The following is a 20,805-nucleotide window of genomic DNA, read 5'->3' on the forward strand; positions in this document are numbered from 1 at the left end:
CCTACCACTGCTATGCATGTCTGATTGGGCATGTACAAGTTAGTATAGGATTCAATCAAGAACAAACAGATAAAACATCAAAAATTATCAAATAAATACAACAGAACATAACTCAAGAAGAATAGAAGTCTCAGCCTTGTCTATAAAATTATTACATCATCATAAAAACAAACATGAGTTCCATAGTAGGGCCAAACAACTGAAATCAAGAATATATTACATGCCAATCAAATTCTGGAGGTTCCCCTCCCTTCCCACATAGCATTGCAGATGGAATCCCTAATGGCAGCCATGGCAATGGAATCTTGGGCCAAGTCTATGGGAAGCATGTCATCTTCCTCAGGTGGGGTACCAGTGAAACCTTCCTCATCAGGAACTACTGCATCAATGCCAAAGCCTAAGATCCAATTGTGGAGGATGGCACAAGCCAACACTAACTTCACTTGTGTTTTGAACTTGTGAAAGGGCTTGTTGTCCAAGATACGAAACCTGTTCTTCAGTGCACCTATAGCCCTCTCCACAGTCACTCTAAGTGATGAGTGCCTAAGGTTGTACAGCTCCCTTGAATTGCTGGGTCTATTTCTGCTCCCAAACTCAGACAAATGGTACCTTACCCCCCTGTAGGGAGGTAGAAAGCCATTGCGGCATGCATAACCAGCATCTACCAAGTAGTATTTACCTACAATGGGACATCTACTGTGAGACTTGTGCCAAATTAATTTCAATTTAAAGTACTTTGTTTGTGTAATTACCTTGTGGGATGGTGAACCCATCATCCCTCTCAATGGCATCTGCCAGAACAGTTGCATCATGTGCAGACCCCTCCCAACCAGCTAGTATATATGAGAATTTGAGATTAGATCCCACTGCTACCATCACATTTTGAGTGGGATCTTTTTTCCTACCTCTGAAAGCTTGTTGAATGCGTCTAGGTACCCTGGCCAACACATGGGTTCCATCAATGGCACTAATGCAGTCTTAAAAACCCATGTATGTGAGACAAAGAACAATGTGAATCTAAACATGTAATGAACCCAAGGTAAACAATTACCTTTAAATATGGATTCCATCTATAACTTCTAAGTATCTTTGGGTCAGTGGCAGTGCTGGGTGGCTTGATCATGTCATTCCTAAGTTCACCAACTGCATACAACACCTGATGGAAGTGCTTGTGTACTGTTTGAATGGACCTCCTAAAGGATTGGTGCACAACTCTAAACCTTTGGTTGTGCCCTACAACATGTAAGAACATTGCCACCTGCTCCTCTACTGACACTCCCTCCCTATCAGTGACAAGGCTTCTCTCTCTAAAGGTTTGGCATAAAGCAAAGAAAGGGGCTCTCTTCATCCTAAGCATGGAAATGCACTCTGCATCAGTGGAATTGTAGATGTTGTTCAATGTCCTAACTCTGTGCTGCTCATTTTCATCCCTAAGTGCAAGTGCCAGAGGGTCAGGAATGTGAGTTTCAGGTTCCCTCCTTTTTCTTTTGAGCCTACTGCTTACAAAGGAAACCATGACTACAGTCAATGCAGCAGCCTGCCTACACAATTGCTCACGGCTCAATGAGGATTCCATCTACAAGCATATACAAATAAAACATGATTTCGGGTCATGTGGCCCTGCTAGGCATCAACATCCATGTTTCACAATGAATAAAAGTAGCACGGCTGCATCCTCAACAAGATGCCTCCCGGTGCAATCATAGGACAACATCATCGACCATTGAAATAAATATCCAGATCACAAGAAAAAATTTCGCCAACAGATCCACAATGAAATGTAGTACCAAACCGAACCAGATCAAGAGCAACAGACTACCAAACCTTAACAGAACATCAACAACATCATCTACCAAACCCTAACTCATCAACCAAGCACAAGAAAAAAGAACGATTGGAGGTCGATTTCACCTTGGGCTCGAGGTCGTATCAACGAACATGGAGCAGATCTGGAAGTAGAGGAAGCAGATCTGGAAGTAGAGGAAGCAGATCGGCCAGAGACAAAGAAGATGCCTGTCGGTGCCCTGACCCGGCGGCCCGGACCCAACTAGTGATGATGATGCGTGTTCCTCGTCCCAGATGTTGATGCAAGAGGCAATACAGTAACACACGGGTTTATCCTGGTTTCGGCCGTGAGGCCGTACGTCCAGCAAAGGGGTGTGCGAGAGCACTGTACTATCTTGCACCGGAGGTGCCTGTAGTAGGGCGTACAGGCGAGGCGAGAGAGGGAGGGAAGCTCCCAAGTCTCTGCTAGAGGAGTTGATTGAGGCGAGTGCCAAAATCGGGTTTCAGAGGAGCGTGTGTGCTCTGCTAGTAGTACGAAATGTTGTGTCCTACCGAATGGGCCGACCGCGACCCCCTTAAAGGAAGCCCGCCTCCTCTTTTTATAGACACAAGGAGGGACGGTGTACATGCGCAGGGGATCATGGAAGTCGTCGTCTTTTCCCCGAATCGCGGGGGTGCAGTGGTCGAGCACTGTGGGAAGTACACTGTGGGGCATGGCATCGGGTGTGGCAGTCGTCCTGGGCATCGTCCTCGGCCTTGCGGAGATCGCGCCGGCATCCTGACAGCCCCAGCAGGCGGCGTGGTCATTGCTGTAGGGTGTACCATCTTCCAAGTGTGGCGTGGCAGTGTTCCATGGGCCCTACAGGCCAGGGTCTTGCATATATATGTGCGCCAGCGGTAGTGGGGCACGTGGCAATCCCGGGGCCCCCTGGGTGGAGTGCTAGCGCGTGCACTAAGGGGTCCGGGAGTCACGTGGAGGTCCCGGATCCCTCAAGGGGGGAGGTCCGGGCCTCTGGCTGCTATTGCTGAGCATCCCTCCTTGGGGGACACGTGGCGACGCCGGATCCCTTCCCGAGCAGGGGACGGGTCCGGGGCCGTTGGTGTGGTGAGGTGGAGTCCGGACAGCAGGAGTTGGCAGAATAGTAATGGGAGCTGTGCCGAGCACGTCTCGTACCACGTCGCAGGTTCCCACAGTGTTGCCACAGCGTCCGGGATGGCAGAGGAGTGACCGGAGTTGGCGGACGGGACTCCAGTCATAGCCACTGTGGGGAATGGCGGCCTGACATCGTCTGACCTGGGCGCTGTGGAGGAGTGGTTGGCATTTAATGCCTCCGTACGACGGGCGGGTGAGCGGAAGGGCCGTTTGTCCTTTTCGTCGAAGGGTGGCCTCGAGCGAGACGGAGACGATTCGCCCCGCTCGAGGGTAGGTTCGCTACCCTCGAGCTTGGCGGAGACGATTCGCCTCCCCGAGGGTAGGCTCGCTACCCTCGAGCGAGGCGGAGACGCGGGGCGCGGTCGAGGGTTTCGATGGGAGCCCTCGAGCGAGACGGAGATCACCTCGTGAGTCTGAGGGGGGACGGATGGGCCGCGTGCTGGGCTTCTTTGAGTCCTTTCCTTTCTTCCAGATTGGAAGGAGGCCGTAGGCCTTCGTGGGCTCAGTTGCCTAATATGTGTTTGCGTTTTTAGGCTGATTTTAGTACCCCGATTAGGGTGCCCCTAATCGTGGTCCCCGACAGTAGCCCCCGAGGCTTTGGTCGAGTCAGAGGATTCGGCCAAAGGGTATTTCGGTGATTTTACCCCTTGACGTGATCGATCGGTGCTGCGCTCCCGCCAGGCGCACCCGGGTGTCGGCCCGACGGATGTGACAACTCGTCGGTCGGGGCAGTGCACCTGCGGAGAGAGTACTCCGAGGCGCGCGCCCCTTTTTGTTTTGTTCCGGGGACGAGATGCGTCAGCGTGCTGAGCGGGCCAGGGCCACGATGGCGCCTGCTGCTCTGCAGCCGGTGCTTTTGCCGTGCTGTCCCGCGTTCAGGGTCTCGGCCCCGCTTTCCCTGGTCGCCTTGCGACACGCTGTTCGAGGGCAGTCGGCCAGTGCTGATGCTGCGCCACTCAGTGTCCAAGGGCTCAGCTTTGCTTTGTCCCGTCATGTCCTAGCACGGTAACCGAGGGTATCTTTCGCTCGTGGGGAGCCGCACCGTCACGGGCGGTCCAAGCCTTCGCCCTTCGACAGGCTTGAAGCTTGGCGCCCGACGCAGCTATAAATAGGGGTCGTGGGACTCCCTTTCCTCTCCAACTTCCCTGCTCTTACTTCTAGCATTGCCTAAGTCTCGTAATGTTTTCCTTTGCCTTTCACGACCGGCCCCTAGATGGGGTGGCCTAGCTTTTTTAGGCTTTGATGCTAGAAGAATGCTTGCGAGCGGCGGGAGAAAGCTTGAGAGGGCGTGCGCACCATCCCTTAGCTTCAGTGAGATTAGCAGAAGAGCATTGGGCCCGTGGGGTCCTGCTTCTGCGATGTCCCTTAGCCTGAAGGGGGGTTGAGACGTCTGACCATGGCGTTGGTGCCAGGTTTGGTGGCCGTTCTTCGCATCGTCCCTCCTGGCGACAATGTCGCTCTCGGGGGGATGGTGTGGAGGGTGCTGTCCACCAGCTTGACCCCCCGCAGGGTCTTCGGTGGAGGAGATGCTAGAAGAAAGCTTGCGAGGAGGGCATCCCGCTGGACCCGTGCGGTCTGGGGGCTGCTCCTCGCAATCCCGAGCAGCCTGGCCGTCGCGCCGGCCAAGGACTCGGTGCTCTTCATCGGCGCTCACTCCTCCCCAAGACAGGGAAAATTGCCACACAGGTGGCAATGCATTTGTACTTTTTGATGGCTTTAAGCCGGTAACCCTTTGTAATCTTTGTTCGCAAAGATCAATGAAGTCTCCTTCTCCTTCGCGGAGAGGACGACCGAAAGTGTATGGGTGGGCACCACCCTTGCAGGGGATTTTGGTCCTTGAATGTGTGAAGTTTCCTTCGTGGGGGCGCATCAGCGCACCCGCGGGTGTAGCCCCCGAGGCCTTGGAGGAGTGTTTGCACTCGTCCAAGGGCAATAAACGTCGTCCTGCTTGGTCGCTTCACTGAGGTGGCCGTCCAGCATCTTTTTCAGCCGGCATCGGCACTTCTTTCAGCCGGCCTCGGCAGTTTTCGTGCTGGCACAGTGACCCAGTGTCCGGCTGAACCATCTGGCAGGCGCGCGTCAAAAGTGAGGGTTTTGGTTAAACACATGGAACTTCATAATCGACGGTCGTCGATCCATTCGAGGGTGCGGCCTGAGCCGCGGTGTGCGAGGAGCCCCCGAGCCCCGTCCTACGTAAAGGCGTTCGGGGAACCCTCGACTTTTATTACGGCCCTCGTCGCCCTTCCGCAGGGAGGAGGGGTGAAGCGCACCATGCTACCCATGCCCGGGCCACGAGCTATGGCTGCTTCAGTGAGTTGTTATTGGGTAGTTCAAGCGAACGTCCGTGCCCCATTTGATAAGGGTCGGCTCGTGGTCCGTGGACACGTCACATAAAGCGTTCGCAAAGGTTCGCTAAGTGGGGCTCGGACCCATTCGATAGGGTCCGAGGACTCGATGCTCTCCCTCGATGGGATCCCCCTGCTAGGCACCCTCGACTGGCCTTGAACACTGTGTAGGACATTTCGAACTCCGTGTTCGAGGGTAGCTTGTACAGCACATCCATGCAGTCCCTGACTCTGGCGATCTGGGGCGCCTGTCGAACCCTCGACGGGCCAGGCTTCGAACCCCTGATCAGTAAGGCCTCGGAATAAGGTTCCCTCGAGGGTGAAGAGCCCCCGAAAGGAATATTCCATCACGGTTCGCAAGCGGCGCGGAGTCGCTGGTTGTGTGCGCGGGTCTTCCACTGGTTGTGGGCGACGTGGCCCGGTACGTGCAGTGCAGTGCGGGCGCGCCTTTTCAGGCGACTACATTGGGTAGACGAAGTGGCGTGGGCGGCGGCTGACGGATGGAACAGTGCAACAATCGCATCGAGCCCATCGGTTACCGCGCCGTAGTTATTGCCGAGTGCGCGCGTGGGAGACTCCGCGGTCATGGGGCCCATCCGTCAGCAACAGCAAAATCTACCGCATTCAATGCGGGGGATTCGTGCCGTGGCGGCGAATCCGCCTGTCGTGGTGAATAAAAGCGAGATAGGGAAGATTGTTTGGGCTCACCTGCCCATTTGCCTTCATCTCCCTTGCCTTCTCCACCTCCCCTGCATCCTGAGCCCACAGCCGAGAGCGAGAAGAGGAAGAAGGAGAGAGCGAGAGCGCACCTTAGGCACCGCAGAGCTTGCCTTCCCACATCCCCCCGTAATTCGAAGCAATATCGGATGTTCGGGAGCCGTTGACATGGGGGAAATCCACCGCCACAGAGGCGGTTCTGGAGCAGCTGGTCGGCGACCGGCTGCTGCCGATGAACACCAGCTTGAAGCAGCCGGCGTGGATTCCCCCGCGGCCGGAGGAGACCGAGCCGAATCCCCCCGAGGGCTACGTCGTGAGCCTCGTGCGTCTCCACGAGCGGGGATTCGGCGTCCCCATCAGTAGATTCATGTGGGTGTTGTGCGAGTACAACGGGGCGGAGTGGCACAACTTCGGCCCCAACTCCATCTCGCAGGCGGTGGTCTTCGTCGCTGTCTGCGAGGGGTACCTGGGGATTGAAGCACATTGGGATCTGTGGATCCACTTGTTCCGCGGCGAGCTCTTCATCGAGAACGTGCGGGGCCAGCCAAAGAGGTTCGCGAGCGCCGGCGGCCTGATGCTCCATTTGCGCCCAAGCCGGAAGAACCTATACATCCCCAACAAGATGACGACGAACAACGCCGGGTGGACTCGAGGGTGGTTCTACCTGCGCAACTTCGGCAACAGGGTGCTCTGGGAGAGACCAGCGAAGTGGGAATGGGGGGTATCGCCCCCAGCGCATCAAGACAGGCTCGAGGTCCTCACCAACGCGTTGGTGCACCTGGCGAGGAAGGGGTTGACGACGGCTGCCGTCATCGCGAACCTTCACCGGCAGAGGGTGATTCCTCTCACGGAGAGGAGCCTGCCGATCTTTGGCCTCACCCCCGGGGTCCCGGCCTCGGGCTCGAGGACGTCGATGGTGCTGCTCCCCCGAGGCATCGCTGCCCGGAGGGCGAGGAATGCGGTGGCGGAGTTCCCCGACAACACAAACAATCTCTGGGAGATCAAGATGCGCCCCGTGCCGGGGTACCTTTCAGTGGTGAGTCTCGATTTTGATTCGTTGCCGACTTGTGCTATTCCTTTCCCCGCTCCCTGACTCTGATTTGATTGTGTTTTGCAGGGGGTGAGCCGCAGGTGCCACCCCTCGAGGCCTCCGATCCCGGAGGAACGTGAAGTCAACCGCTTGCACGCAGAGGCGGTGAAGAAGCGGAGGCGGCTGCCGACAGGAAGAGGAAGAGGAAAGAAAAGCACGACAAGACGTGCAAAATCGCACACGCGGAGGGGAAGCCGTGGCCTGCTACGCCCGAGTCCACGGATGAGGAGGAGGACACCTCGGATGCTGAGGTCAACCACCCGGGTGATGACGAGGCGGCGACAGGCGCGGATTCTCCGCCGGTCTATCAAGGGACTGGCGACGAGGACGCGCCAGTGACGCCGCGTGAGGCGAGGCCCACACCGGGGTTGTTGTTGGACCCGCCCCTCGCGGGGGGGGGAGCGGAGGTCGCCCACGCCGGCGGCGGGCGGAAGATCGTCTACGCCCGTGACAGAGCGGAGGTCGCCCCTGCCGGCGACGGGTGAGGGGATCCTCGCGCCCACGATGTCGATGGGTGGCGACGGGTCCGCGGCGAGCGCGGAGACGCCCGCGCAGACGGCCTCGAGGCTCCAGACCGATCCGAGGACGACACCCTCGGATCAGTCATCGAGGGACATCAGTGTGCCGCGGGCCCGAAGGAGTGGCATGGGCAAACGCAGTATGAGCGCCCAGTCCGGGTAAGTGGTTTTGGTTTTATTTTTTGCGTTCATTTAATCGATCCCCCAATCCTGCTAACCTCAGCCTTTCTTCCCCGATTTCCAGCTCCCGGGCCGTCGCCAAGGATGTAGCCCCGCTCGCGCCGGCCAAAGCCCTCAAGACCGGGGCGCGCGCCACGCCGCACACGGCGCCGCAGCCCCCTCCCGTCGTAGATATTTTGGCGGAGGCCGCGAAGCTGCGGGAGGCGATGGCTCGAGGGGCCCAAGCGGCCCAACAGGCTCGAGCGCCGGGGAATGGGGGCGATGCCGGCCAGAGTGGCGTTGAAGCAGCCGCTCAGGCTGACGCTGTGGGGGAGGCCGGCCGGGGCGGCGCAGATGACGCCACCCGGCCGGACGTCGAAGCCGAGGCCGGTCGGAGCGACGCGGATAGCGCCGCCTGGCCAGTCGCAGAAGAAGGAGCTGGTGGGGATGCGTAGGAGTGCCCCGCCAGCCAAACGGAGATGGAGACCATCGTCCCCGAGCCCCCGTGGGCTGGGGTCAAGGGCATCGCGGAGGAGGAGGAGTCGGCGCCGAGGAAGGCCGCCTCCTCCTTTTATAGACACAAGGAGGGACGGTGTACATGCGCATGGGATCGTGGAAGTCGTCGTCTTTTCCCCGAATCGCGGGGGTGCAGTGGTCGAGCACTGTGGGAAGTACACTGTGGGGCATGGCGTCGGGCGTGGCAGTCGTCTTGGGCATCGTCCTCGGCCTTGCGGAGATCGCGCCGGCGTCCTGACAGCCCCAGCAGGCGGCGTGGTCGTCGTTGTAGGGTGTGCCGTCTTCCAGGTGTGGCGTGGCGGCGTTCCGTGGGTCCTGTAGGCCCGGGTCTTGCATATATATATGTGCATCAGCGGTAGTGGGGCACGTGGCGGTCCTAGGCCCCCCTGGGTGGAGTGCTAGCGCGTGCGCTAAGGGGTCCGGGAGTCACGTGGAAGTCCCGGACCCCTCGAGGGGGGAGGTCCGGGCCTCCGGCTGCTAGTGCTGAGCATCCCTCCTTGGGGGACACGTGGCGACGCCAGATCCCTTCACGAGCAGGGGACGGGTCCGGGGCCGTTGGTGTGGTGAGGTGGAGTCCGGACAGCAGGAGTTGGCAGAATAGTAATGGGAGCTGTGCCGAGCACGTCTCGTACCGCGTCGCAGGTTCCCACAGTGTTGCCACAGCGTCCGGGATGGCGGAGCAGTGACCGGAGTTGGCGGACGGGACTCCGGTCACAGCCACTGTGGGGAATGGCAGCCTGACGCCGTCTGACCTGGGCGCTGTGGAGGAGTGGTTGGCATTTAATGCCTCCGTACGACGGGCGGGTGAGCGGAAGGGCCGTTTGTCCTTTTCATCGAGGGGTGGCCTCGAGCGAGACGGAGACGATTCGCCCCGCTCGAGGGTAGGTTCGCTACCCTCGAGCGAGGCGGAGATGATTTGCCTCCCCGAGGGTAGGCTCGCTACCCTCGAGCGAGGCGGAGACGCGGGGCGCGGTCGAGGGTCTCGATGGGAGCCCTCGAGCGAGACGGAGATCACCCCGCGGGTCCGAGGGGGGTGCGGATGGGCCGCGTGCTGGGCTTCTTTGAGTCCTTTCCTTTCTTCCAGATTGGAAGGAGGCCGTAGGCCTTCGTGGGCTCAGTTGCCTAATATGTGTTTGCATTTTTAGGGTGATTTTAGTACCCCGATTCGGGTTCCCCTAATCGTGGTCCCCGACAATGCCCAACAGCTCGGAGTCTCGACACCAGGCGGAGCAGCTGCTCGGTGACGGAGTTCCAAAGCAGGGAACGGAGAAGAAGACCGCCGGAGGTGGACGCCGCCATGACGCACAACTGCTCGCCTCCGGTCTCTCACGAGGGGGGTGGTAGAACAACGAGCAGCGAGAGGAGGGGGAAAGAGGCAGTGCCATCGGTATATATAGGCGCAAGGGGATTTCGCCGGACCTCGCCTTCCCGCGCGAGCCCGCGCCAGCCACCCCACCAACGCGGGTGAGCCGCCGAAATTGCCCGCCTGCGCCGCGCGCAGCCGTGCTCCCAGGAAACGAACCCTAGCGGTGTTTCCTGAGAGCCAGGCGCGGGGTGGGTTTTGGCCGCTCGGAGCCGGGCTCCTACGTGGGCCAGGCGCGCAAACAAGGTCACTTGCAGCCCGGGAGCGCAACCGGGCTGCTGGGCCGGGGTCGCAAACACGCCCTTACTATAGTGAACGGGAGCATAACGTAGCATTTGGAGGGCTGCGGTGCAGCTGATCAATCTTTATATTTGGCGTTGAGATCCATTTCCAGTGCAGTGGTGCAACTGGCCTCAGGGTCGCACGCACCTGCCCGCGAAGTGTTGGAGTCGGCGCCTTCTGCTAGCTTTCGGGGGGGCACGGGCCCGTGCAGGGGCGGCTACCGCCCGCACTGGCGCCGTGGCCGGCTCCTATCTGTGCGCGTGGCCTCCCGTAGCCCTCCGCCTAGATGGTCTCCCGCCTAGCCTCTCCCAGTCTGCCGCTACCGCAAATCGTCGGTCGCCCCCCTAGGGTTCCGTGGGAGAACCAGGAGTTGGGTGGTGTGAAGTGTTTGGAGCATATACGAAAGGGAGGAGAAGAGATGGATAAGGTTAGGGGTAGGTATGTCTTTTCCCATTGTGTTTGTGATTTTTCACATTTTTATTTATACTGTAAAGAACGAAAACAATTAAAAATGTTTTCATCTAATTCGGGTTCGTCTTACCCCTCACGCCGGACCCATCGGTCATATAATTAAGGAGTGGATAGGGTGGAAGATCCATAGAAACCGCAATTGGGGATGATTCTGCCAAAAGACTATGTTTTTTCTCACCCGCGTCTGCTCTAGCCACCCCCTGTACCCGTCGGGCCCACCCAAATAAGGTAAAAAAAAACCTTCCTACGCACCCGCCCACGGCAAAAAAAAAGAAAACAAAAGAAAAAAAAACCTTCCTTCTGCGCACCCACCCGCGAGATGCCGCCCTTGCGATGCGACTCCTCGGCCTCTACGCGCCGGCGTCGTCCGGCTCGCCGCCGGTGAGCCCCGACCTGTTGCGGCGGCACGCGGGTGCGGTGAGGCCGGCGAATCCGAGGTGCGTTGGGGGCCTGGCGGCCGCTCGGGGAGCCGACGGCTGACGGCAGCCCCGAACAGCTGTGGCGCCGGCGAGCCGACGGAGGCCGCGTCGGCGCTCGGCGCTCCCGCCGCCGGCCGCGGGGGAGGCCATGGAGTGTCTGCGGAGGCCATAGCAGCGCTCCAACCGCCCGCCGCCCTTCCCTCCCCTGCTTGCTCCGTGTGAGTCTGCAACTCCTCAAGAACATGGTGTCCCAGGACAGTCGCCTCGAGGAGCTCGATAGCCGTCGTTGCTCCGAGGAACTCAAGTTGCAGCCTACATAAGGTGCTCCGCCCCGCCGCCACGAGGAGCTGGAGAGCCTCCGCCGCTGCCCCGAGCTCAGGCCTTGCCCCGTCCGTGAGGAGCTCCAGCCCTGCCTCAGGGACGAACGACCGAGCAGCGGTAGCTCGATGAAGAGATGGAGTGCCACCGTAGCCGCGTCAAAGGTGGACGGAAGGAATTTCTGGATTTATGCCATGGATGGTGATTTGAAGGACATCCAATGGCCGTGCTGATAGTGACACGGATGGAGGACGACGAGATTGATCCCCCTGACGCCTTGATGTGTTGATGAACTCCATGGTATGATCGGAGTGTAAGCAGTTGTAGACTAATGCAGCATCAGTGAACAATGTAAAGGCCTGCAATGCAGATAAGAGCACAAGGGATAAGAAAGGGTTGAAGAAGGCGATGGGCAGATGCAGAATTATGGAAGGGTAAATTGAAGGAATAGCAGATTATGATTATCAGGTCCGAATACATGTACTTCTAATATGAATAAATGCTTTCTTCATAAGTGGTCTCTAAATAACGAAGGGGGTTTGGGTGTTCCAAACTTAGCTACTCAAGATGACCCTTTTCAGTTCTCTAAATTTGCTATGCTAGCTGCGAATGGTAGATTGAGTGGCCCAATCAAATTACCCTCAGCTGCAGTCTGCAGTATGTGACTAGCTCAGAGAGTACTGGTGGTGCAGTGGTGCTCGCACCAATAAGCAAGAGGTCTCAAAGGCTATTTTCCAATGCTTTCCTCAGTGATGGTTAAAAGCAAGTGCCCATTTGGAAGTTGGAACAACCAATTGAATCTAAATAGAAATCTCACTTTTCCTTGTCCAACAACACGTCCATAATATTTTGTTTATCCAAGATTACATAGTGTTCAAAACACAGAACACTTAAATGAACAATTCAAAGTAATATTTCTGTTTTATCAAAGTAAAATGTACATTGTTTTTTTATTTTTTTTAAAACACGTGCGTCTCTGCTAGTTTGTTTAAAGGGGTTAACGTAGTTAGAAGCTTCGTCTAAGAAATAGGAGGGGCAAAATCGCAAAGTTTAAAAACTGAGAGCAAAATCACCATTAGACTTCACAATAAGGGTAATATCACCAATCTATCTTACTAAAACCATTCCAAGTTGTTGATGCAAACCGCAAGCAATAGAAAACCGCGCGGCAGCCACGACGGTTGAGAGATGCCAATACAGACTGAAACTGCAGAAGCCTGGACAGGCAATTCTACTTCTCTTCCTCCCCCTCGAACAACTTGTAGCCATCAGAGGAACTCAAATTCGGGTTCATCGGGGCCGATTTCGATATCCCGCTCATCTTGTTCCTTCCATCATCCTCGTTGATGAACTCCAGACCGTATACCATGTCTCCATGCTTCCCAACCAGCCAGCGAAGCAGCCTGTCCTCCTTGTTCAGATAGTGGAGTTCTTGCGTGAAAGTAGGTGGAACCTCATGGTCATTTGCATAAGCTAAGCTGGCCCTGTAAATGGGACAACAATCTTTAAGACATTACACATGAGCAGGTTCACATAAAACGAATCTGTGCTCCACAAAAGAAATAAATCTACGTAGTTATCACTTTTCACCATCCAGGTAATGTTCAAAAAAACTTGGCAATGGTTTAATAAGCTTGATCATTAGCAGGTAATGACTGAAAGCATTCATTGCGCTCATATCAGCTGTTTAGCCATTCTACATTATCTGCTCTGCTGTTCAGCAAATCCTCAGCAGCTAAAGTCTGAGCAGTGTCTAAAGTTCACCCCTGAGGCCTCGTTTGGTTCTTCAGGATTCCATCAAGGAATCGTTCCACTCAGCAAAATCTATACAAATTGACTAAGCAATACTAGCTGGATTTGTTCCAGGCAACGGTTCCTTCGTGCAGCTATATATTTATAACTAGAAACTCAATGTGGCTTTGCCGCGTCCTGCTATAATGTTAGCCAGTGGTACCATGTAAAATACTAATATGTTCTTATGCAACAAGTAGAATTTAAAATGGGGAGCAAATTGTATTCACTGCAAGTCTGATTTTCAGGAACACAAATCCCAAATGGAAAACCCCATGCTTAACGGCCCTTCATGCCTCATCTTGCATTCATGTTTAATGTGATAGAGATAAAGTAATGTAATGTAAGTGTGTCAAACTATATGAAAATAGAAGGTTGGAACTTAGAATCATGCATAGAATTGGATGACTGAATATATCACTGACTGTCAAACATAGAAGCAGCCCTAGCTTGTATTTTTTTTTTTGATCACCCTAACTTGTAGGTGTTAGTAGGGAAATAGAATTACCTTGATCATCGCATAGAGCTTCGCATCCAAGTGAACTGGAGTCCTGGTTGTAGCATACAACCACGTCGACTTTAATGTCCAAGTTGAGAAACAATGCCAATAGCACAAATATTATTGGAGAGGTGTGCCACTTCTGCAAAGAAAGAAATCAGATCAAGCTAAAACAGCACTATTTGAATGGAAAATGAAATGTGCTGCAGGCCTGAATCAATTTGAACAGTACCATCTCTATGATGGACTTTTCTTGTCTGAAAAATGAATGTCATGTTGGTAGGGCATTGGCTTGCCGCTTGCCTCCAGTTCAGGTCGTTTTAGGTGTGAGGAAAGGGCAGGATCAGTTCATTTTATCTACGAACAGAGGTCGGTGAATTTCATCCATTAGAAAATGACAGTCCACTCTCTATGCTTAAATTGCTCCTATAGCCTGGGGACTGTGGCATATAATTTGCTACGATCCTTTAGGTGATGCAGTTAAAATCATTTGCACTCACCCAAACTGAATATTTCAGAACACTTCACTGATAACTGATGATCAAGATATCTGATAATTTGGCATAGCAAGCGAGCATCCCCATCTGTAATCATCAACAGGAGAACAAACTCACCTTCTATATCTGAGTGGAGCTTATTCGTATCCCAAATTCCCAAGTGAACCGGTGCCCAGCTTGTAGGGAACAGACTTGGGATATACAGTAGCGTACCTATGCATTAAATCCAGAAGCTCAAACTGCGCCCTGAAAGCTCTAGTCCAATCCAGCAGATACCAGCTAATTTAACGTTGTTGAACCGGTGCCCAGCTTGGGGTCTGCTGGATGGAAGCTGCCGCATGGTTGGCTTGCTGGAGCTGGGCAGACCGCCCGAAGGTGGGCGGTGCCGCTGCCGCGGCGGGGGCGCGGGGGCACAGAGTGCTCTTTGTCACGGCCTCACCTTCTGAGAACCACTGGCTGTAGCATATCGAGCCATCGAGGCGTGCAACTGTGCAGGAAGGGAAATCGGCGAGGTTTCGCGGATGGAGCAGCGCCTGGCGGCGACGGCTGCCAACGGATCGCGAAGCGTCGAGAAGAGGGCCGTGAGCCTACCCGTGCCTACGTCCTTAACCGTTGATGCATAATCCCACGGCCTGGCTTTGTAGGCGACGTGGCCCAATCCCTGGCCCGCGCTTGAACTCACGTTTTGGTTTTTAAAGATTGTCCATCCCCGGCACGGCTCTCGGCCCTCCACGTCCCTCCCTGGCAACCCTGCCCGCCTCTGCTCCTTCCACGGCTCCGGCGCGGCGCGGCCATGGCTCCGGCGCAGCTCCACCCCTCTCTGGCGAGACTCCTCCCGTGTGCGCTGTACATCCTAGGGAGGAAGAGGAATGGCTGACAAGTGGGTCACGCACATCAATGAGACTAGTGTTTGAGAAGCCACAGCTCACGAACCAAAGAGGCTTTTGGCTTCCTCACAGCTACTTTTCCTAATCTACTTTTCAGAAAGTCACAGCCTACAGCTGCTTTTACAAAAGCCATAGCTCAACCAAACACACCCCACAGACCTATATCCTACCCTTGTATGTTCACCGACAAAATAATATGAAATATGGAGCAAACACCAGACCAAAAACAAAAAAAGGCATGACAAAGCGGTTTCTAGTAGATCCAACTAATAACAAGAACTAATCTCCCCAACTAATGATGTTCATCCAATGGGAAGAAAGTACATGTTCTAGATGTGTTCGAGAAAAAAAAACATTGCAGAAACGAACCATCCTTCTTTGTTTTTTTTCCTCCAACAATCTGAGCTTTTTTTCCATAAAACAGGTTGTAGATTTTTTTTTATCAGACAAGCCAGAGCACAATTGCTACAGATGTTCAGAGAAAAAATTGTTTCAGAAAGTAGATTCTTTCATCATGAGAAATTTATCTAATCCCCATTGAACCAATCTAACCATGTATAGACAGCTTGTGATCATCCTATTTTTGCCAATTAAATGAGATCTAACACGGTCGTCATACATGGCCATGGAAAATACATTAGTTATTGTATCATTGTGTTGAGGTGAGAATTTAATTCTATATTCGAAACTCTATTAATAATTATCACAGGATTCGACTACTTTAACCTGGGATGAGTAATTACTAACTGCAGGCAACATGAAAGGACTGGTAGAAAGATTAGTAATGCATTTGATCGAGAACCTTAATTATCAGAACTGAATTTAGAAGAGTGCAAAGACATATAATCCAATTCAGAAATTGGTAATGCATGGAAAAATTCAATTCAACAGATTCAACCTCTGCTACAATTTAGACCTACAATTTTTTTCACAATATTCAATTCATCAGATGATATGGTTTTGTTGCAATGACAAATTAACCATTTCTCAGCCAGAAAATAGTATAGTTTAGTTTGGCTAAAATTCATCAGTAGACAATTGTTCTTATTTATACAAGAGTAAAATGCACTGGGGGTCCTTAAACTAGTTGAGCTGTTCTGTTTAGGTCCATGAATTTCGAAAATGCATTTTTAGGTCCACGATCTATTCAAGTGTGTCACTTGAGGTCCAAAACGCCTCTGACCAGCGTTGACCGCCTACGTGGACCACCACGTCCGATCCAACGTGGCCGTTGGCCACTGCGTGTGCCTCACCGGCGATGCAGGAGCCGGCCACCACCGCCATGGCCCTGCACGGATCCGGCCGTCGCCGCCATGGCCACCGCACACAGCAGCTCGCCGCCGTGGCCCTGCGCACAGCAGCTCGCCGCTGCCGCTCGGCGTGACGCCACGGCCACGCACGAGGGAGAGGGAAAAGGGGAAGGAAGCTGCCGCCCGACGAGGACTCCACGCCGGGGCTAGAGCTCGCTCACTGCCCCGACGATGCGGGCGGTGCGGGCCTGCGGCGCGCGCGGCGGAGGGAGCAGGGGATGGCACCGTCGGGGGTGGGGCCCTGCTCCTCCGCCTTCGCAAGGCCCGCCATCGGGGGCCCCTGCTCCTCCGCGACCACCTGTGCTCTCCCGGCGTGGCCACCTTTGCTGGGGCGTGGGAGATGTCGGCCGGCTCGGGCGAGCTCAGCCATGGCGCGGGACACCCGGAGCTCGAGCCCTCGCCGGCGCACAAAGGAGAGGGAGCGGCGGAGCTCGAGCCCTCCACCGTCGTCGCGCGCTCCTCCGGCCGCCCCTGCTCTGCCGCCTCCGCGCCGCGCCGCGCCGCACCGTGTGGCTCCTCCGCCTCCGCGCAGGCTTCCCCCGCCCTGGCCGCCCGCAGCGCCGCGCCGGCCGCTCATCGCGCCGCCCGCCCACCCCGCCGCGTGCGGATACGGCCGGCGAGTCAGAGCATGAAGGGGAGATGAGGGCGAACCAGCGGAGCATGCGGGGCGGCCAACGGCCACGTTGGATCAGACGTGGCGGTCCACGTAGGCAGTCAGCACTGGTCAGAGGCGTTTTGGACCTCAAGTGACACACTTGAATAGATCATGGACCTAAAAATGCATTTTCGAAGTTTATGGACCTAAACAGAACATGTCAACTAGTTTAAGGACCCCCAATGCATTTTACTCTTTATACAATAAAGGCTTGCCCTTTTCACTTCTACTCTAAACAAATCACAGATCAATACTGTAATCTTTCTCTACACAGTTATTTGCAAGAGAAATAAGGACATAAAACTGCAATGACTAATTAAACATCTCTTCTTCAGTAATTAAAGTATTTACCGTCTTGGTGTATGGGTTTATTTTCTATATTTCCAGCCACAATGTAAAACTCCCACCCCAATGGCCCAATTTGCCTTTAAGTTTGAATGGTTCCTCCACAGCAGCAGTAGAGATGACAGCCTGCAAAAAAAGTTGTTGAGAGGCTAGGCAAGAACAAAATTCTTAGCACAAAACAGCTGTTATACATCTTATGGTACAAAAAACAAAAAAAAATGGAGTGACCAAAAAGGCAAAAGATCATTAATAGTAAAAGGTCATGACTGCCATATGGGATTGCAGAGTATAAATTAGCTAATCTGCATGTGTAAAACCAAATGGAATCGTTACATTCACGTGTGTTGCTTGTGTACATTGACTATTGTAAACATGCAATCGAATCAAATAATGGAGGCGTGTGAGGTCAGGAGTTAGCAAGCCAGCACTGATTGAGGCGATATAGACGGAGATCTCACCTTCGATCAACGCTATGTTTGGCGATGGCGGATGTGGAGGGGCAGGATCAGGCGAAGCTACCGAAGCGTCGGGCGTTGTTCTGATTTTTCACCAGGAACATTGATTGGCAGCATAGCATACCCCTTTGCCCATTGAAGATAAGTCTTGTGCCATAATTCCTTGAAATTCAGGAAATGCCCACAATATATTCACAAATTTATTGAGACATTGATCAGGTGCACAACCTCATGGCAGATGCTATCCCCTGAAACAAGTGATCAACTTCTCGACTTTGCCTCATCTAAATTGTGCCCTGCAAGCAGCAACAACACACTAAATCAGTCATGAACTTAATTGCAACCAAAGGAAAAATGCCCAACTAATTTGTACTATTCAAATGTATAAAAGGACATGTGCTGATTTATTTATATTTCTTGTTGTGAATAGCCAATTTATTTTGCTGCTTTCCAAACCGCTAAAAAGCAAGCACATGCAAGAAACGTTGGTTAGTTAGCAACTTAGTATGTAGTCAGTGCAAAGCCATTTATCTAAAAGCTGTGATTCTGATCAAATCAGAAAGAATGTCTGGAGATATGTAAGTGCTAACAGATCAATATAGCAAAATTGATCTGTGTATATCTCTGAAGAAATAGTACATTGCATATGTTCTAGACAAAGCATTGATATCACCTCCCATGGAATAAGGTTTCATCTCAACCATTTAACTTTAACACTAACAAAGATCCATTTACTATAGAACTTGCCAAATTCCGTTACTGTCCTGAGACAGCATGGAATCATCGATCAAGATCAAGGGCGTATTAACTGCAGGAAGCAAACTGAAGTAAAAGAAAATTCCAAGGTCTCGAGTAAACAAATAGGGCAACTCCATACTCTACAGTCTCCAGAAACTAAAGATGGATGGGTACATTGTTGAGGCTTGGTACCTCTTTTCTAAAGAAATCCAAACACCATTATTGTAGTTTGATATATGCGGTATGCCTCAACCAGCAGTACATGTGCACATGTGACGACAGAGTAAAAGCATAAAAAATCGTAGAGTACAAATTAGTGTTCTCACAAGTCACGGCATGGGCATGAATGTTCTAGAGATGGACTGAAAGAGTGATGCATTGCTCACCTGATGATGGATTTTTCACTTAACCGTTTGCCAACAATTCACCTTCATCAGATCCTTATTTGCTATAAAGTGCCTAGTGCCAATTGCAGTAATGTCAACAAAACATTGATTGGCCTGACGTTAAAGTACAGAATGAGATGATCAAATGAGAAATTCTCCAAGTGAGAAAAGGAATTGCTCATACCCAAACTTTTTTTATTAGACCTAAGCCAATTTCTCGACAGAAACATCCAGTATATGGATTGGCCAGCACAAGGTCAGACCCTACCATCTGGGAACTAACTCAAACCTACAACAAAGAAAAAGACATCCGGGATGGATTGACCAGCACTAGGTCTAGCCCTACCATCTGAGGATGAAAACTATTTTTAAGGAGTAGTATGCCTTGGAGCTTGGACCTTCATATGTACACTCTGTCCATCACAGGCAATCAACCCAGCAAGCACTCCAGTAGTCATGATCAAAACTGAAATTTCAACAACTGAAATGAGAATCAAACTTAAGTGCCCCCAAAGTTAAACTGGCCATTCATCAAGCCACAGAAATCAGACACTGAATTACTCACCTACCGACGAGAAGCCGACAGTGTGCTGTGGCTGCGCCGGGCGCCAGATGAGGTGAGCAGATGGGAGCGGAGGGCGGCGGCGGAGCGAGACGCGGCAGGGAGCGCAGATCCAACCCCGCGACGAGGCCCCAGAGCACGAGCGGATGGGTGGGGGCAGCCAAGTCAGCGGGAGCGGGGCGTGGGGCGGCGGGGACGTAGTCCATGTACGGGAGCAGGAGGAGACCTGGGAGGGACGGCGGAGGAAGGACCGCCCTGAGGTTGGTGCGGTCCCACAGGATGATCTGCTGGAAGGCGGCGGCGGGGATGGCTTGTGGTAGTGCCGCCAGCATCTCTACCGTGGCAAGCCCAGCTGGAGGAAGGGGGAGATCCTCCTGTAGCAGCGATAAAACAATGAGAAAAAGAAAAAAGATTAAAAAATAGTATAGAAGTAAGGCACATTCCCACCCCATAAACCCCGTAAACACAGAAAAAAACATCACATCGAATATTTCGACACATGCATGGAGTATTAAATGAAGTCTATTTACAAAATTTTTTGCATGAATGGGGTGTAAATCGTGAGACGAATCTAGTGAGACTACTTAATCCATGATTTATAATAGTGATTCTACAGTAACCATTCGCTAATTATTGATTAATCATAAATTAATTAGCATCATTAGATTCGTCTTGCGATTTACAACCCATCTGTGCAAAAAGTTTTATAAATAGACTTCATTTAATACTTCAAATTAGTAAAATTCCAACACAAAATTTTTTTACGCTGGAACTAAACACGACCTAAACCAAGTGACTAGTCGTGTCACCTCTCCGTCATCCCCAAGGGCGAACACACCCACACCCCAGGTGATGATGACCACGGAGACACCGCCCGCGACTGCAAGCCTCCTCCACCAGAAAGCTGCACGGCGCTTCTCCAGCTCGCACAGGAAGTCCTCCAGCAGAGAAGTACAGCTGCGATCATGCGCGGGCTCCCCCTCGTCGCGTCCGACGCCCGACCACCAGTGAGGACTTGGGTGATCATGTCCCAAGCCTATGTGATGGAGGTGGGATCGTCGGGGATCAGGATGTGCGCCTGGCGCCTCAACTCCTCGGCGGTGGACTTGGCCACCCTGGTGATGGCATTCACGACTCTGCACATCAACAGATTGCAAGCAAAGCTTATCAGGACGCCATGGCTAGCTGACGATGTGTCCCACCCAGGCCACTAGTTCATCCGATGCTTTCAACTGGCTCAAAACTTATCAGGACGCCATGGCTAGCTGACGATGTGTCCCACCCAGTCCACTGGTTCATCAGCAAGCAAAACCCCCCGATGCTTTCAAGTGCTCAAAACTGCGGTGAAAAATTGCTTGCGAGAAGGGGGAAATCAGTAGAGCTAAACACCCCCCCCAACTGCGGTGAGAAATTGCTTGCGAGAAGGGGGGAGATTAAGAAATCGGCCAGCTAAAACCCTAGAAGCTTCCATCTGCTGCAAACTAGCCACATTGCGATCAGAACCGGGAGAAATGCATCACATCATTGCGAGAAGAGGAGGGGAG

The 20,805-nt window shown here is 53.2% G+C and overlaps 1 long non-coding RNA gene across 14 annotated transcripts; it reads right to left on the reverse strand.

Moving 5' to 3' along the window:
* Positions 1-12,163: 12,163 nt before the first annotated feature.
* Positions 12,164-19,662, reverse strand: LOC120664531. 14 transcript variants are annotated; one of them, XR_005670947.1, is made up of 8 exons: positions 19,265-19,662; positions 18,700-19,165; positions 17,579-17,871; positions 14,137-17,246; positions 13,927-14,010; positions 13,659-13,783; positions 13,436-13,568; positions 12,164-12,620 (listed from the first exon to the last, which is right to left on the reverse strand). It is a non-coding gene; the product is annotated as an uncharacterized LOC120664531 (long non-coding RNA). The 14 variants fall into 14 exon arrangements; XR_005670948.1 differs by having other exon boundaries at positions 13,659-17,246; positions 18,700-18,772; positions 19,046-19,165; XR_005670941.1 differs by having other exon boundaries at positions 13,659-17,246; positions 18,700-18,813; positions 19,046-19,165.
* Positions 19,663-20,805: the final 1,143 nt, after the last annotated feature.

This window comes from Panicum virgatum, chromosome 3N (assembly GCF_016808335.1).
Source record: "Panicum virgatum strain AP13 chromosome 3N, P.virgatum_v5, whole genome shotgun sequence".
Classification (NCBI taxonomy): domain Eukaryota; kingdom Viridiplantae; phylum Streptophyta; class Magnoliopsida; order Poales; family Poaceae; genus Panicum; species Panicum virgatum.